Source organism: Euprymna scolopes, chromosome 1, assembly GCF_053919585.1.
Source record: "Euprymna scolopes isolate OS-2025 chromosome 1, ASM5391958v1, whole genome shotgun sequence".
Lineage (NCBI taxonomy): Eukaryota > Metazoa > Mollusca > Cephalopoda > Sepiida > Sepiolidae > Euprymna > Euprymna scolopes.
In genome coordinates, this window is record NC_136482.1 from 50,463,999 (window position 1) to 50,484,528 (window position 20,530).

The following is a 20,530-nucleotide window of genomic DNA, read 5'->3' on the forward strand; positions in this document are numbered from 1 at the left end:
TTTAGTTCTTACTAAACTCGTTATACATTGTGAATACTTTTTAGTTTTACGATAGTTTTAACATTAATTTATGTCTTGTTAATTATCTAACCAGGTTTTGTTCTGCTTCCTCGAAAAATTAAAACTATCTTAATAATAAAATAAAACTGGAGACATTATTATCAACCGATAATCGATAAGCGAGTAGGTCGAATATATCATTACAATATAAATGCGATCAAAATATTAAATTTGAACTTTACCTTAAATTTAGTAAGCTACTTGCTTCGTAATCTATAATAATAAATAAATCCATCATAGTTCTAGAGCACTTGTCTAAAATCAGAGATAAAATATTGGCTTTCGGGCCAAGATCACAGTGTACTATCTGTCTGGTGTTGCACTTCACTTTCTTGTCATCCGTCAGTGGAGGATAAATCCTTCATAACTGAGACAATTTATATTTTTGTTCCTATCCAGGGTGTCCCTTTTTGGTGAGCTGGATTACCCTCACATTAAAACACAACCTTATGTCTTACGTTGTCCCCATGGAAAGGCAGGTGAATAGAAATATGAGAAATAATATTCCGTTAACCCAAGGTTCCCACAAAACAAGCTTTAGTGACTAAAAATATGGGCAGTATACATAAGAAATTTGACAGAAATAGAAAAATAAATATCACTTACAGTTTGGCTCACAATTATTATTTTTTTCTTTAGTTTTTCTCCGTTTGGTCAGTTTCTTTTCTACTTCTTTTGCGACTGTATGATTTTTGTAATATTCTCTTTTCTTCTTTCTGTTCCTCATTTTAACCTCTTTTTGTAAAAATAATATTTTGCAATGGTGTCCGCGGACAAACACATGGTATGTGCAGTTCAATTACAATGGATACCAAGACAAAAAACAGGACATAATTCCAACTTGCTTGTTATTTTTAGCGACACCATTTATTTCCTCATTGGTAAAGCTTCGTCTTCTACGTGATCTAAAACGTTCGCCACGTTTATCCCGAGATCTCAGATATTATCTTGCATCTACTGAGATCTCAAACGCTATCTCGTCTCTCTTTTGAGTCCTTTTGCCACCACAGGGTAAGTCGTCGGCATGCCTTTACATACGCGAGTCTGCGCCATGTTATACTATTATTGCTATTATTTATACTACTCTTGAAATTAATTTTATATTCGTTCTCTTATTGGAAGTATTAATAATAATATTATCAATATTTTTCAGAAATAATATGTTAATACTTGTTCTATTGTAATTTAACCTATCGTATTAAAAGTTGTATTTGAATGTATATCGTCACTACTACGAGATTGAGTTGTCAGTGTTTTATTTTTTTCTTTCTGAATTTCGGAGTTTGATATATATATATATATATATATATATATATATATATATATATATATATATATATATATATATATATATATATCGAATTATTCTTGTGATAAATTAGGCTATTTCTAAGGTAACCCGACTCATTACCAGTGTTTGGGTCACATAACAATAAAGATTTAATCAATCTCAGTACGAATGAAATTTTCTTTTGTAAGGCTGATCGGAGGATAGCATTGGCAGAAAAACTACCGATCACAATATAAATGTATTAGCGAGCTATCACTACTAATGGGTTAAAGTACAATAAGACTGAATGAAAGATAATTTCTGGTAGAGGTCAGATGAACCTACTTGTAAAATCAATAGCACTGGAGAACCTTTTCAGTAAAGTTACAGCTGCGAAGGTGTTGCTCACCTGGTCTTTACAATAAATTACTCAGCTATAAATTGCGGAAATTTCGAACTATATGCAATCTACTACTAGTAAGAGGGTGAACCCATAATGTAGTAAAACGAATCATTTTTATGAAAATATTTTACATTATATCTATATAAAAAATTATTGCCTTAATAATTTTAAATACGTTCAGACATTAGTGTTTCAACTTTTCTGGTAAATATTAGTGCAGGGCGTAACGGTTACAGTCAGTACAGAAATTCTTAAACCGCCACAAAGCCATCTCTGACTCTGTTAGCAAGGAACGAACCATACATCTTACGTTAACTGCGATAAATACAGTTTAAATATTAAAATTCATTATTAAATGACAAGACGTCTGGCCATAGTGATCTAATGATTATAACATCATGACCTGCGCATTCGAACTTAAGTGTCCGACTTATATTTCAAATTTAAAGTGTTTAATGATAAGAACCGAGTTTTTAAAAGGCTGACATTAGTATATATATATATATATATATATATATATATATGTATATATATATATGTTTATATATATATATGTATATATACATAAATATATATATATATGTGTATATATATATAATTATAAAATTTAACTGACTTTGTAACGGGTGTTGTAACTCCACATTCGGTGTACGACTTCCGGTTGCACATGCGTACATAAACATAAACCCATAACAGCGTATAAGGAAGGCAGTGGGTAAATCGCAGTTTTAAAATGCTCTTATGATTGTAAACGGGTTAAAGCAGATTTATTTGTAAGAAATTGCGTTAAAATAACTTAAACGTAATACGGTAATGAATGATGTAAAAAAACTGCAGAAAGTATTAAGAATTGTTTATTTGGATAATTTAAACCCGAAAAAAACTATCGAGTCGCTGAAAACGTACACAGTAAAACAATATGTTTTATTGTGTTTATTCGTTATGTGTAGAAGAAAAGGTATTAATGTTTTTTTAGATATGTGTATTAAAAATGACGAATAAAAATAAAAAAATTGTAAAATGGTCTTATGGTTGTCAACGAGTTTTTATATTAATATACTTTCATAGAAAGGTTATGTCACAAAAAACTATTTTCTTTACGTCACAACTGTCACGCTCATACAATTATTCCATATCTAATATAATCATAGGTCAGTCTAGTATATATATATATATATATATATATATATATATATATATATATATATATATATATATAAGGTTGGCTAGCATCTTATTGCGTAATTTTTAACTTTCATTTCAAATAATGTATTTTTAAAAAGTTTTCGTTTTAAAAGTTTACGTCATATAGCATTTTAAATGGCGTTCTGTCGGTTGTTTTTTAACGTTGTCTTAATAAAAAGTGCTTGTCAACACCTTGGTAAATCTCATCAGTATGTCCTGTATTACTTAACATCATCAACGTTCTGGTCGCCATATGGCAACGATTGCATTGATAGGCTCTCGTCTTGAGGAGGCTTCATGTTTGACAAGCTTCTGGGCTTGCCCTTTACTCACGATCAAAAATGGAACGCATATATCAAATGCATTACTAAGGTCGCTAGAAAAATGGTAGAATCATTCTACTGCTCCAGTAGATATCTCTCTCCTGATGCAATTCTCTTCCTATATAAAAGCCATCTACGGCCAATGATGGATTATTGTTGCCACATCCGGCTAGGAGCTGCTGGAAGCATATCCTTTCCTGACAGAATACAAACATAGACTTCGTAGCTTAATTAGGGATACCCTTTTTATGCCCCTGCAACCTCTTTTCCGCAGAAGAGACGTTGCGCGCCTATCTCTGCTTTTTCGTTATATCATGACAAGTGCTCGTCTGAGTTTTAATTTATGCCCTCCATCGCCAAACTTCCACGAAAAACACTCATCTAGCTAAAAGCACAGTCAATAATTTCCCACACTATTTAGCTGTGCCTAGATTCCATGAATAAACGTTCTTTTTAAGAACTGCGCGGCTTCCCATTGCCTGTTTTCCAGTAGAGTACAATCTGATTTTCTTCAATTTCGACTACATATTTTTATTACGCTATAACGCATTAACCCTTATCCTCGAATTGCCTCCAGGTATTGATAAGTAGTGATTGCTGTCTAAAAATCTCTTTCAATTACAATCGTTTTAAAACATTTATGTATTCTTTTCACAACGTTTAATACAAGGTGAAAAAAAGCAAATTCGCACAATTTTCTCATTCCAATTCTAGCTTGATTGCGACTAGCTCGCGAAATTAACGAATCTTTTGGCCAAGCAACCATCAATGTGCGCATAGAACAATTATGGTTTCAGAAATTTCGTAGCGGCGACGGGCGTTTACAAAATGATAAGAACAGTGGTCGGCTATCGAATGTTGACAACGATCATTTAAGAGCCTAAGACGATGCTAATCTACCAGCAACTGCACGAAGACGACGATTTTCACCAACTTGAGATATATTTGAAAGACAAAAAAGTTGATAAAAAAGTTGCCTAGCGAATTGAACCACTACCCACATAAACACTGTTATGAAGTGTCAACGCAACAAGAATGGCTCATTTGGGGGTCTGCGGTCGCTTTCACCCAGTACATTTTTTTGAATAGAGGCGCAACCATTATGGCGGTGAAGTACTTTCCACAAATAGATTAAATGCATCAGAATCTTCGACAATAAAATTCAGCATTAACCAATTGTAAAGGTCGAATTAAATTTAGGACAATACCCGGCCGCACATTGCTTAACCGATCTTGTAAAATTAAACGAATTAGGCTACGTAACTCTGCCTCATCCGCCATACTCTCATGACCTTCCACCTGGTGACTATCACTTTTTTCAAGCATGTCGACAACTTTCTGTGAAGAATGCTTAAAAATCGGAAGCGATGTAAAAAAAACTCCTTCAGCGATTTCATTGCCACGAAAAAGCAAAATGTTTACTTTACTGAAATAAACCCACGTGCCCTGCGTTTGCATATTGTGTTTGATTTTGACCGGGTTTACTTCGATACAAAAATTATTTTTTGTATTCGAAATATGTTCATCGGGATTTAAAATCTGCAAGAACTCTCTGGTCAACCGGATATATATATATATATATATATATATATATATATATATATATATATATATATATTAGAATGTGATAGATTATATAATCAGTTCTATAACAGAAAAACGTCCCAGCTCACAGGAGCCATGTCATCCAATAGAGCGGAAGTCTAAGATTCGAGTTAAAGATTCATCTTTCGAACATGAGTTCTGATATGTCTAACTGATGAGCCTAAACGAAGGCGAGCTCGAACCTAAACTTTTCGGTATGTTGGCTGTCATGGCTCTTGTAAGCTGCGGCATTGTTTAGCTGAGGAAACAATTATATACATAGTGTGTATATAAATACACACACACACACACACACATATATATATATGTATATATATATATATATATATATATATATATATGCTATTTATTTGTTTTTATTTTGCGATACCTTTTGTATGAAGTAAATTATTTATACGAAAGGTCATTTTTATTTAAATACGAGTATGGAATAATTTTCCCTTTTATCGATTTGGAACCCCCAAATGGGGAGCGGCATATAAACTACTGGTATATATATATATATATATATATATATATATATATATATATATATATATATATATATATATATATATATGCCAGATAATGAAGTTGTTTTTTTTCTGCTGCTACAAATTATTTTTCTCATATACGGTTACTGCCTATATAAACAGAAACTACTATTATACTAGATATCGAGTATTTTTTTAATATTTTGGCTTGTCAATCTTTGTTATATCCGGTAGCCTGAATCTTTTCCATAAAATATACCATTACATGGGTTATTCAGAACTGTCTTATTTAGAACTGTCTTATCTATTTTTTTTATTTGTTTATCTAATGACTGTCATCAATGTTTACGCAATTGATTTTAACACAGCTTCAAATTCATATGTATTTATTCTAGGACTAGTCTCCAGAAATTCTTTTTACGTCTAACTGCTTTCATCATACCTATGCGCATGATTATTTACTATCACAGCCAACACACATTTGCCGTATTTGCGATAATAACATGTCATCATTGTAATTTTATTACATAAAGTAGTTTATATGAATTGTCTGGATCTTCTTCTATAAACATACCGTCTTTGAATGTCAATAAAATGCTTAATGTCCCAATAAATTTTCGGAACTTTTGGCGGGGATTATGTTTTTTTTTTATTTCTATTCAAAACCATACTCGTAAATGAGACTATACTATATCATTGTTTCAGATAAAGTTTTTGGCAAACTATACTCTCTAGTCACTTCTAACAACTGCTATGGGACTTTGTCCTTGCAGACAACCAACCTGGTTCCTTCTAAGTTAAACCTGGAGAATTACGTGAAGATATGTTATCTAAAGAAATCAAACGTAGTCTATCCATGATCGTTTTAGAATCTGTCATTATATTGTTCATAATTTATCTGAGATTATAAATATTAGAATATTAAGAAATATTATTTTATTTCAAAACAAACTGATAAGCAATATAATTCAATATACTGGAAATTTATTTTTATAAAAATTAATTCCGTTTATGCATGCGATTTTCAAAATAAACATCATATCAATATAATTACATAGGTTGATATTTCACACATTCTCTTTACTTACACTCTGGATAAACCATTTATCTCTAAGTTTACACGAAATAATTGCTAAATGGATGGCCTGGTATTATTTTGGTTTGGTTCTTGTTAGGTTTTTTTCTTTTGTCATAAGGTTCATATGTAAATAATGGAAAATTTAAAGGATATATTTTTGTATTAAAATTTTAAACAATGCAATATAAATGTTTTTCATATGCATTGCATTTCATTAAAGAATGACGGCAGTGGAAACTAACAATCTGTTATTTTAATTGATTAACATATTTTTTTGTAGAGATGAAATATAGTATTAATAATATCATTATTAATTTAATATTTATACCGTTTTTTGCAGATATATATTTTAACTAGCTAAGGCTTTTTTACGTATATGTAATTATTTATAGTAACTAGTTGCAATGTGTAAAACTAATAAAACAAACACACGCATATGTCAGAAAATATAAATTGTAGTGTTTAGAGATGAAAACAATTGACTCCGCAATACCTCCGATACGACATTTAATATAAAATTATGGACGTATCCATAACTCCTCATTTAGTATTAGTCATATGCATGTCACATTGGTACAGTGATAACGTCACCAGCTTTCAATACAAAAGTTTTTCTTTCGAATCTAGCTAATCGCGCCGAAATGCTTTTTTATTGTTTGAAATCATGACACTCTAATAATATATACGAAATCTGGACGAATTGAAATATCATATTTAAGCGTATTTTAAGCCGAGCACATCCCTTAGCTAGTGAGGATATATGGATTTTAGTGTAAACAATATATAATATATGTTTTCACAACTGCATGGTTCGATTTGCCGGTATCTAATAATTCCCTGCATCATCTAACCATTTGATTCTACAATTTCGTCTATTCTTTGATATGAAGGAATATACATTATTTGTAATAGCCGCTGTATTACATCTTAATAATCGCTCACGATTAACAGTCATGAAAATAGACTTTAGTTATTTGACATAATTTCTCAGCATTATATAAAATTGCAAGCTCCAAAGTGTTACTATTTTGATTCATTTTCTTTTACGGAGAGAAGTAGAACGAACGTACAACCTTTGCTTGGGGAGATGTTCTAGAAAGTTGTTCTCCTATGTATTAATGGTGTGTTTTTATTTCAAAGAATATCTAACCATGCCCGATGCGGTTAGTTCTTAAAAACTCAACTATTTTTTTTTTTTACATTTTCGTGAGAATTCGCTTAGTTGCATACTAATTTTAATGAATGTTTTAAAAATGTAAATAAATCTCCTACTACAAAATGGACGGATATAAAAAAATTAAAAAATATATGAAGACAACAATAATAGGTATTGCGTTGTATTTTTAGATTTAACTCTTGACTATTCAGTCTAAGTTTATACACCTGTGCTTGATCAAAAAGTGCATTTATATAATGTGCTCCGATGAACTTCAGTTGCTTCTCCTCATATGAAATACGCCCAATTTCAAAATTGTCAACAAAAGAGGTCGTTTAATTGTAGAAGAATGCAGAAAGTAAGCCATTGTTATTCTATGACTTTCTGTATATGGGCAGCCGCCTTAGGAATTCCCTACTTTTCCCTCTTTTTCAGACCCCAAAAACATGCGGAAGCTAAAATGTTATGCAACAAATATTACTGACCACGTAGCACTTTTGTAAGTGACAAGTGTAAGAGTAAACTCGCACGTAACTTTGACTTGCTCCACCTTTTCTATACTCAAACCACATGTAGAAATTTAAATATATTATGAAAACAAACGCCTTATTTATATTTCTCTAACGAAGTAAAGCCTTCTGATTAAACTTATAAATCTTATTTATTCAAAAAAGCTCATTAAAAGTTTTTTTCTGAAAGTGAAATATTAATATAGAATCCGTATTAAATAGATGATTAGTCTTTCTTAGTGACACGCATTATGGTTTCCGTTCTGCTAGATCTACATCAGATTTGCTAACGGTTACATCTCATAGGATTAGCGAATCTCTCGATGAAGGCTTCATTTCTAGGGCAATTGCTCTTGACATATCAAAGGCTTTCGATAAGGTATGTCATAAAGGCCTACTTCACAAAATGTCCAGATAAGGTATAACTGGAAATGTTTTCTCACTCATTAAATCATTTCTCTCCGATAGGCTCATAAGAGTAGTGGTTGATGGGCAGAAATCAGAGGCTCGAAGTATAAATGCTGAAGTACTTCATCATGATCTCCCAAAACACATACTTAATCATTCGCTGACATGTATGCTGATGACACGACCATCTATGTCAACACATCAAAGGCCGTAAATGACAAAATTCTGATTCTCCCTCCTCTTATCTTGAGCGCGTGGTACAATGGGGGAAGAGGTGGCTGGATATCTTGAATTCATCTAAAATCAAGCTCTTATCTTCACATCATAAACACTGTGATCCTCATCTGGAATCAATTGAAATGGATGGCTCTCGTCTAGGGGAGGCCTCATATTTTGATAAGCTCCTGGGTTTTACTTTTACTCCTGATCTGAAATGGTACACGTACATCAAGTCTGTTGCTAAGGTCGCTGGGGAAACGGTGGGATCCTTCTACCGTTCGAGAAGATATCTCACTACTGATGCAATTTTCTATCTATATAAAAGCCCGGTACGTCCAAGGATGGAATACTGCTGCCACATCTGGCCAGGAGTTGCTAAAAACAGCCTATCCTGCCTTGACAGAGTACAAAATAGACTTCGTGGCTTAGTGGGGGATGCCCTTTTATCTTCCCTGCAACCTCTCTCCCACGGAAAAGACGTTGCGAGCCTATCTGTTTTATCGTTATTTCCATGGCAAGTGCTCGTTTGAGCTCCAATCTCTGGTCCCCTCTCGCTAATTCTTCACGAAAAGCACTCGTCTAGCTCAAACCACTGTGAATAATTTTCCGCACTCATTATCTGTGCCTAAACCAAAACGTACATTCCATGAACAAAGCTTCTTTCTTATAAGTACATGCATGTGGAACGTTCTGCGCTTGCCTGTTTCCCTCCGGACTTCATGTTGGATGTCTTCAAGTCCAACATGAACAAATTCCTGATGAACCGCCCCCTTAAGTAATGGCACTTTACCAAATCTCCAATACTAACGAATAATAAACACTACCCCATTGATTACTGTACACACAATAACCCTTTACCCTTGAGTGGCTTCTGGGTCTTTATAAGTGGTGACCTGCATATTAAAAAAAATCAGCAAAAATATTAGAAGTTTGGCACGAATGTAAAATTTAAAATGTTCAACATGATACGCACTTTAAACATTACTTTCTAAATTTAAATAGTGTCCTGACACCGGTATGGCACTGTTTTTCATTGCAGCATACCTTGCAGGATAGTGGTTGCTTGCATTCTTTCTCTAGTGAAGCTGTATGCCGTATTCCATTGATATGATAAAAATGGAGATTGGGTATCTTGGAGGATTTCTATTACGAGAGAAGTAGAATTCATTCATTTGACTAGAAATGGGGTTAAAAACTAAAAAAACTACTGATAGAAGTCTGAACCGCGTGTTTCATGCTCAATCAGGGATACCTACTCCTACTTGGTAAATTTGCTCACACACAAGTTTTCTGCTCTTATCAAATATGTTTCTACCCAATCTAATTATTATTAGCAAAATCTAATTATTTATTATCAACTAAAGCTTGAAAAACTGTGGTCCTCCCACCTAGGTCAGTAGATGACTTTTGACGCTGCTGGTCTGACCGTTAATCGTCTATCTTACCAAACATAAATTCTCAGCGTCGCAAGCTTCGCGTCGATTTCCGCTGAAAATCAAATAGCTTCGCATGCACGCAGAATAAGAAAACAGACTCGGAGAGTTCTAACCACGAAAAAGTTAATTGCACGAAAATTACAAGTTTTTATATATGTACATCGTTCAGTTCGATTACACCAAAACATGAAGATTTTCCAACATCTTATTCTTCGCCGGGGGGTGGGGGTCCCTGGAAGCATGTGTTTTTTCTCGAGATTTGGCGTCAATCTGCTAAAATCGTCTTGGGCATTTGTTTATATTGGGATGTGATGGGATGGTTGGGGCAATCTGCTAAACCAATCAGAGTCCAACAGGTCTTTTGGAGGATGCCCAAATCCTTTTTGCGTGTGTGCACCTCAACAGGTCTTCCATAGCCTGCAATCTTGGACCAAAACTAAATTTCTATTCACACACCCCAAAAGGTTAACAATGTCACTCAGAAAGCCAGAAAGTCTGAGCCGGTGTTCATAAGACCAACGAATGTAGATTATTCTGACGTTTCCGGTCATATTTCTCAAACAATGTCTGTTTTCTAAAATACAATAAACCCATCGCTATTGATAGGTCACGCGCCGCTGTCCGGGATTCAATCAACGTTTAACAGACAATCTCAGCATATATGCCCACCTTACTCGGGGTTTGCGATATTGTTCCCCTCTTAACCACAGCGATCCTTACAGAACGATTTGTCTAAGCAAAACAACGCTCCTTCTCCTACGGTCATCGGCACTAGGTTCATATTTCTTTTCTCCATCGTTTGTTTACCTGTAAAGAAAGATAGCATACACATAGTCTGGCAATCACCCTACAGACGAGGGTGCTCCCCCTTAACTCTCAACACGAGATTGTCTATTTTTCTTTTTTGAAATGCAAGAGGTCAAACAGTCAGCAAAAAGAAATAACAAATCAGAAAATTAATTCAGAATCATTAAGAAAACAGTCTCTTTTTCTTTTCATGCATTATAGAAGTTCTTTTTTCAAAATTTACAATAACAATTCAAGATCTTTTTTCAATCAAAATCTTCAAATATCACTTTTCTTAGTTATGTTTTAATTATAGTTCACAAAAGTTATTCAAAGCTATTTAAAATTAGGCTTTTTTTCAAAAAGCTCAGAAAAGTTATTTACTTTATTCAAAAGAATTCACAGTAAAATTAATTCAGATTTCTTTTCAATCATGGGATTATAAAATTTATTTTCTTTTTTCAATATTTTGGGCTTTAACAAAAAAGTTAATAACCACAAAAGTTATTCCCCTTGCGCTTCAGTCCCTTGTCTTACTCTGGGTACATAGTACCGTATTTCTTTTCTTCACCTTACTCATTCACGCCCGGCTTTCATTCTCTGATAGTTCACGGGTCAACACCCTTCCAGGATTATAATAAAACAGAAGAGAAAAAGAAAAGAAAGAAAGAAAGAAAGGAAAGAAAATATAGGCGGTCTCCATGGATCAATTCTGCATTTCCTCTTCTTGGGAAAGTTTCCGACGCGTGCGCTGCTTTCTTTCGGTTGGACATCCGAAACGCGATCAGATCCTGAACCGCAAAAAAATTCAATCCTTTGGTCTACTCGTAGGAGCGACGTGCGCATCACCATCCGTGCTATAGCCAAGATTACGATAAATAGTATCCGTTTCTATATCTCACGGAAGGCCGACCTTATCGATAACGTAGGCAATGAGTAGAAATACAAACCGTTGATCGATACAAGCTGTCACTTTGCTAACTTACCACAGTCAGTGCTAGAGTCCGATATATTCAGAGCATGTGGACTCGGTTGTTCCGTTTTCGAACGACCCACAGCAAGGAGAATCGAGTGTCTCCACTATCCCGATACTGTGTTGCATATAATCAAAGAGGGGTGCTCTCCGGAACAATATTTTCGCTTAATGTATTAAATAAGTGACCCTGACTCATACACTGATACACAATTCATGCGCGCTTCCGCACATGCTCCTCATAACTTTACTGTTGCCTACTGAGCATGAATTAATGTAAAAGACGTACGAATTGAAAAAGTGTCATTACTTAAAAGACGAGCCATTGTATAAATATGTGATGATAAAATGTTTGCTTTTACAATTAAAAATATGCAAAAGATATGAGTTTAGATTGATCGAGGTTATGAAAAACCACTGAAAATAATACCCTCTGGCTCATACGTAAGAAAAAGTAAAGTGAATTGATGTACTATTTCATGCAAAAAAATTTTTTAGATAAAAATAAAATTAAATCTGGAAAAATGATCTTAAAAACTATTTTACTTTACCGAAAATTTGGCACAAACCATAATAAATTCAAATAATAGGACGATTTCTTAAGCCCTTATGTTTAATTCACGAAACACTATCGTCACATGTCGCTACTGTCAGGTCACCCCTTAATTGCCTATTTATAATGGTTGTATCCAGAAAAGCCTCATCTATTCATGCACTGTAACATACCTTTTACCTAACATAATCTTAACACTAGGAGAACTAATACTTTGTACCCTTCTCTCTTATTAAATCTAAACACTCGGGATAACGCTCTGAAGCACAATCAATCTGAAATACCAATCGAATTAGTAAATGTAAAAACACAAAAACAAAAATATATCTTTTTTAACGAGTCCCCTCCCCCAATATTCCTTAATTATAACACAGCTATATATATCTATATCTATCTATCTATCTATCTATCTATCTATCTATCTATCTATCTATATATATATATATATGTGTGTGTGTGTGTGTGTGCGTGTGTGTTTGTATATATATATATATATATATATATATACAAACACACACATATATATATACATATATATATATATATATATATATATATATATATATATATATATATATATATATATATATCAAATAAGAATAATAATCGTGCATCCGTTACTACTGTAGTTAGGAACCTTAAATCTTATAGAATTTTCCTTAAAATAGACAATTAACAAAAATTATTATTATTACCTTGTCCGAGATCCTGTTAACGTTGCAGTTATAAACGCTGTGATACATTGTTTCTTAAACAATAAAAATAATGGTATTATACATTTTAAGACTGAAATCATTTTCCACCGCAAATATAGTGGAAAATTCAAATACGCTAACCTCTCTTCCACCACCATCTACTTTACATTAATAACGCATTTCTTCCATGCGTGTCGGCATGTTTATGTAAATATGTGGGCGTTTGTATATATGTGTGTGTGTGTGTATGTGTATGGACTTATGAATATATGCATAATTGCATTTTTGTGATATAATATTTACCATATATTTCGTAATGTTTATAGCTCGTATCCTTTTACTGGATATTATAGACAAAATGATGGGTGCATACAAGATTACTTACCGAAAATTATGTTTTGATATTATCAATAATGATTAATATATATTTAACGTAATGTTTTTGTGGATATATGATTTAGTAACATTAACACAGATTTCACAAAATTATATATTGTTATTTTACTTTGTTTCAAGTAGATTTCAAATATTTGCGTTTTCATATGTTGATATGGAAGTTTATTGTGTATATGTAATAAATTATTCATGGATAGTTATACATTATAAAATTCCACCTTATGCACGAAACATCTGTACTTTTTATTGGTTTTTAATATGTGTTCCCCCAATGAAGTTAAAATGTTTTGGAATTCAGGAACTTTAATCAATGATACTCCTTTAATTGGCATTTACATTAAAACTCATCCTGAAATAAATTCTTGTAAAAATTAGGTTTTGTTTAAATATGTAGGCACTTATGGATCTTATGAGTTTTTATTGTAATCAAATTACTGTACTACAATTTACTCTTATGGATAATATTTGTATATTTTGTTCGTATATATATATATATATATATATATATATATATATATATAATTATATATATATATATTTGCAATGCGCACGTATTATTAGAGAAATATGTGCGAATACTAATTTATTGGTGTGGTTATATATATATATATATATATATATATATATATATATATATATATTTATATATATATATGTGTGTGTGTGTGATGATGCCTATGTAATATATATATATATATATATATATATATATATGCATATATGCAAGTGTGTATGCCTGAAGACATAATCTTTTCTTATAGTTATGTGTCTGTATGAATCGTATTCTATATGTATGTGTATTTGCTGCATATATATGTGTGCACGTATGCATAAATATATATATATATATATATATAAATATTATATATATATATATGCATATATATATATATATATATATATCTTTTATATGTGTATATGCGTATATATATAAATATATAAATGTGTATATATGTGCAGACGCTTATTGGGCATATTATTATACGACTTCTTGCCCTAGTTTATTTCTGTCTATCTTATACATTAATTTGTCATTTTTATATTACACACGTTTTCTTGAACTTTTTCGCTTTTTTTTAATGCATCTAAAAAATCCTGTTCAATTTATCGTTCTTTTTAGATTCTATTTTCCTATATTATTTTTTGAGTCACTTACTCATCTTCTTATTTTTTTCTATTTTCTTTTCCTTTTTACATTTAATGTTCTGATTTATCTTTATTAATTTTTTTTTTTACTTTTAATCGTCTTACTTTTTTATTAATATTTTATCTTCCTGATAATTCTTTCTTTTATACATCAATGTACTGTGTCGTCTCTAGCAAAACACTTTACCTGACCTAGGCGGAGTTGGGAATTATTTTTTACCCTCCTTTAATCGTGTTGAAATGTATGATTTGTTTGACAATACCCTATTTATATCTAAATATAAACATCATTGTTGACGGAAAGGAAACCTGCAACTCTTGAAATTCCAATGTAAACATTAATGTTTCCCCATATATCTTGCTACATGTTACTTTAAACCCACAAGATTTTACCAATACTTTAGTAATTATACCAGGATGTATACATTTTATGAGGATGGTCAATGATCTAAAAGAATTTATATATTGACTTTTTTTTTACATATCTATTATTTTTGAATTCTTAAACAGTTGTCATATACATCGCATTTCAGAACCCCAACGTAAAGATTCCACTTAAAATTTTAACAGTTTTAATATTGTGTCTTTGAACAGTTTTTAAATATTTAAAAGTGTTTAACTTAGATTATTAAAGATTTCGGATCCTACTTTTCGTAGCTTCAGATTGTTTTCTTTATATATATATATATATATATATATATATATATATATATATATATATATATATACATATATATATACATATACATACATACATATATATACATATATATATATATATATATATATATATATATATTTATGGGATTTTGTTTATCCATCTCCATTTTTTTTATTACTGCTCATAATTTTTGTATTTTCTTACATTGTTTACTCTCCTTGAATTTATTCTTAGACTGTTTACTCTCCTTTAATGAGCATCTTATGTTATAGTGATTCCTATTTTTTTACTTTTTCCATATACTTACGTATATACTATCTTTTTGCTGTTTATCCTTATATTTTTTCATAATCTTCTTGGTTAATTATCTTCATTCTCGTTATATTATTCATAATTCAAATATTTACAAGAGTTTTGTCTTTTTTTTAAATTACACTACTTTATATTAAATATTTTATAGATATTTTTATATTCCTTAATTAATTATTTGCTAATTAAAATTTCTAATTAGAATGGCATTGAACGAGTTTATATCTACATTTAACTTTTGGTTAAATTCGACCCTTGTCCTTCCTCTTCTGAGAAACATTTAGATTCGAAATGTGCATGGCTCAAATAGTTTTTTTTAATCTTATCCATTTTTTGTTGTTTTGATGTCATAATTCAGTTAGATGTGGCTTTTATTATTTGTCTTTTACATAAAATACTTAAATACTTTATGGACATATAAATGTATATATATATATATATACATATATATATACACATATATATACACATATATATATATATATATATATATATATATATATATATATATATATATACAAGCTAAAGTACCGGCACATGCTGTCGTTACACATCTTTTTAATCTGCACTTTCGTTCAAAGGAAAACATTTTTACGCTTGTATAACCATAGAATATTTTAGAAGATGTTAATTTCTTTTATGACCATGTTAATATCAGCAAGGAACTAACTGATTGTCTATATAAATATTAACTCTTATTTAAAAAAATTAAAATTGAGAAAATGGCGTAAACTCGTATAATCAATGTGAACGTAGAAACCACCAGTGATCTATAAAATAAGAAAAATGAGTTAATTTATCATATGTATTCATTCATCGACTAAAATAGAGGATATTAAAATGTGAAAATATCTGTTTCCTATGATGTTATTATCTTATGTATTTTTATAATGGCTTTCAGCAGAAGTTTAAACACATTTTGTATTGATAAATTATTATAAGAACGTAATGATCTAGGTCCCTGAAGAAATTATTTTATATCTAGGAGTGATACCTAATAACCGCAGAACTGACGTGTAAGATATAGTTGCATAAATATTCGATTAAGCAAAAGGTGTATATAGCTATGGTTTCACTTTGAGGTTGACTAATGATCTATGCAGAGAGTGGGTCTCTCTGTAAACCAAAACATTTTCCCAGGTCTAAAATAGAAATATTGAAGAATTTGAAATATAGTTTTTTTTGTGGACACACGAAATGCCCACCACGGAAAATCTCATAAAATATGGAATATTGTCGAACATACGGCTACCGAGTAAAAGTATTAATAGAATTGAAAATATCATAATATTATTAGTATTTGTTTGCCGTCTTTCATCTTCCATATCCCTTACGGCTCTCTGATCAGTCCCGTCATTAGCTCTGCTAATCTCTTAGATATACACTTTGTGGTTCGCTGGAACAGTAAAATCTACAAGCATGTGGGGATTTTCCTTCTTGTTAACTATTATGGCATCCGATCTACTTGCTTGGATAAGTTTCTCTGTTTGCACGTCGAACTCCTATGGGATTTTTACCGTTTTTAACGTACTGCTGTCGGATTGTGATTGCACCATTCGTCTAAGTATTCAAAAGTCAATTGTCCATATAATTCCAATGTACTGCTTTTTCTCACTTGTCTATTTTTATATTCTTTTTTGGACTATTTTCTGCCTTCGCTTACAATGTGATTTAATGCCCACCCCCTATCTTCAAAGATTGTGCACTTCCTGTGTTATTGAGTCTAATCGATTTTTATTTTCATGTGGTTAATTCGTAGTATGTTATCTTGTGCGGATGTTATTAGGGATTAAGTTACCTTGTTTAGATTTCTTTTTCTTTAGTCATGAGCAACCATTTTCATAAATCTCATCTTTATCATCTTTCTGACTCGTCCCTGTTCCTGTTCCTATTGCTATTATTTTCGGCTTGTATCCTGCCTACCTGTTTTCTGTGTTGCTAATTATTTCAGTCTCTCTTGCTGCAGTAATTATTATTTATACGTTATATATTATGTATGTTTGTAATTTTTGTCTGTGTCACTTACACATTCCTATGAAAAAACAATCGTTTCCATCGGTCTTTCCTTTTCACGAAGTCATTCAAGATCATACGTTGCATGTTGTACACTGTGCAAGATAATACTTTCCTGGCCTTTTGATCAAGAGGCCTCAGTTTTTTTATGTGTAATCCATAAACAGTCTGAAGTATCTTACTAGAGACGCTGCTTACGCTTGGTTGAGTATTTCACTACTGTGCATTGTTTCTAATTTTCTCCTTCGAAGTTTGTTCGAAATCTTCATACCGTATTTTATTCAGATTTCCTGGTTGAAGATTCTAGTTTTGTTCATTCATGTCCTATACTCTGCTTAAACCTTATTATCACCGTCTAGTACCTTTGTTCTTTTTCGAAAATGTTTCAGAGTGTTCATGCCCATCAATTAGTTCATTCTCTCATCTTTATTAGTGAACATATAAGACTCTGCACTTTCTAATAGATTGTAAGATACATAACTGCTATCATAAGCAGTATTAATGATAGGGAATCATCTTTAAGCCACCTGCTTGTATTTTAATCTGATTTACATATTGCTCCTCAGCTGTTAGTTCAAGTATTTATTTCCCATTGCATTTTTAATAAAATATTTAATTAGGCTCTGCGTAATGTTTATTCTCAGGCATACTAGTATCCTTGCTTCAAAGATCTTGGTTTACAGTCATGTAATCGATCCAAGTTATTTCTATATTTTTCTTTTATGTTTACCTCCTTCGGACCTTTCGGTCTATACATAGTAGGTCATGTTTACCTCTTTTTATTTTTAGTATTCTGGCATTTTCACGGAGATTAGGGAGTAATAAAATGTTCCCTTAGTGCTACTGTTTAGTCTTTTTACATGGTAGCTAAACTTGTTAAAGACCTGTAGTTGCTCGGGGTGTGTTTCTTTTTTGGATCGGTTTGTATTTCAACATTTAGTAATTCTGACACATATACGCCGAGGACCACTCTTTGTCAGAGTGACAGTGTATCATGAAGTGTCGTTCATTTTTGTAACCAACATCCATATTTCCATTGTTATATCGTGCCGTATACTTGCCCATTTTTCGTAAAATTGTCTTCAGGTTTTCCTTCCTGATTTCATACTCTGACAATTCTTCAATTTGTTGCTACTCTTATTCAATGTCATTCAGCTTTTAGGCATTTCTATTGTAGTCTCGCTGTTTTGCCAATACCTTATTCAATTAGCGCTTTTTTCTAGTTTACCGTTCTTATTAGTTTTTCGTCCGTCTGCGTTTTAGTAGAATTGTCTTTCATTATGTTCAAATGGTCTGTTTAGCGTGCACAGTTCAGATTTGTATCTCCAACGTCTTTGCCCGTTTTCATTAATCATAAGGTTTGCTTTGTTCTTCGTGGTTATTAATATTATTATCATTATTATTATCATTATTGTTGTTGTTGTTTCTATTAATATTATTATTATTGTTTTATTATCATTTTATTATAATGATTATTATTATCAATATTAATATTATTATAGTGAGTAATTATATCATTATAATTATAGTCATTATTATTATTATTATTATTATTATTATTATTATTCTCCTTCTTCTTGGTCTCCTTATTATTGTTATTATTGTTATCATTAATATGTTGTTACGCCTGTTGCTTCGCCTGTTATCATCGTATTCGTAAACATACTTTAAAATATAAATGAAATATTCCCAATTGCGGCAACAGTTATTATAATGAATTCTCTTATGAAAATGGAATATTGCCAGCTAAAGTCTGATGGGTACTGATCAGAATACTCATAAATTACTCATCGCCAGCCAGTGACTAGTAGATACAGATGACAATACTAATAAGTCATTTATCACCAGTTAGTGTATTGTGAGTACAAATCACTATACCCACAAGTTATACATCGCCCATAAGTGTATGGTGGATGCAGATCACTATACTCATAAGTTATTCATCGCCACTCAGGGCATGATGGATACAGATACTAATACTGATAATTTATTAATTACCAGTCAGTGTATAGTGGGTATTGATCACAATGCTCATACGTTATTTATCGCCAGCGAGTGGCTAGTGGGTGCAGATCCCAAAACAAATAATTGTCTTATAGCCAGCCAGTATTTGGTGAGTGCAGATCACAATACTAAGAAGTTATTTATCGCCAGCCAGTTGATGGTTGGTGCCGACCACAATCTTAATAGGTTAGTTATCGCCAGCCAGTGTATAGTGAGTTCAGATCACAATACTAATAAATTAATTCTTCTTACCCAGTGACTGCTGTGGAAGGGATCCCAATGCAAAGTTACTTTTAGGAAGCCAATCTATGGCTGGTAAAGAACACAATACTAATCAGTTATTTGTTTAATGCCAGCCAGTGTATGGTGGGTGTAGATCATAATACAACTATCTAATTTATAGCCAGACGGCGTTCTGTCGATTTACGTTACACTACGTTAGTTATCGCCAGAAAGTGTCTGGTCGGAGCAGATACAAATATTAATGTCATCTTTTTGTCAACTATTATTACTATTATTATTATTATTTTTGTTTTTATTAACATTATTTTATCATTATGATATTTATTTTATTATTAATATTGTTATTGTTAATATTGTTTATATTATTATTGTTATTATTATTATCGTTATTATTATCATTATTGTTATAAGTGTTATTATTGTCATAATTATTTTATCATAGTTGTTGTTGTTAGAATTCTCTGTAAATATTTTTCAGCAGTAAAAGTTTTATAAATGAGCTTATATGATTTATACCTATAACATGCATCTTAGTAACTCCATTATATCGCCTATATTTCGTGTGCTTATGTGGAAACGTTAATGAAACAAAATAGATAGATTTTAAAATATAAATAGATCGAAAT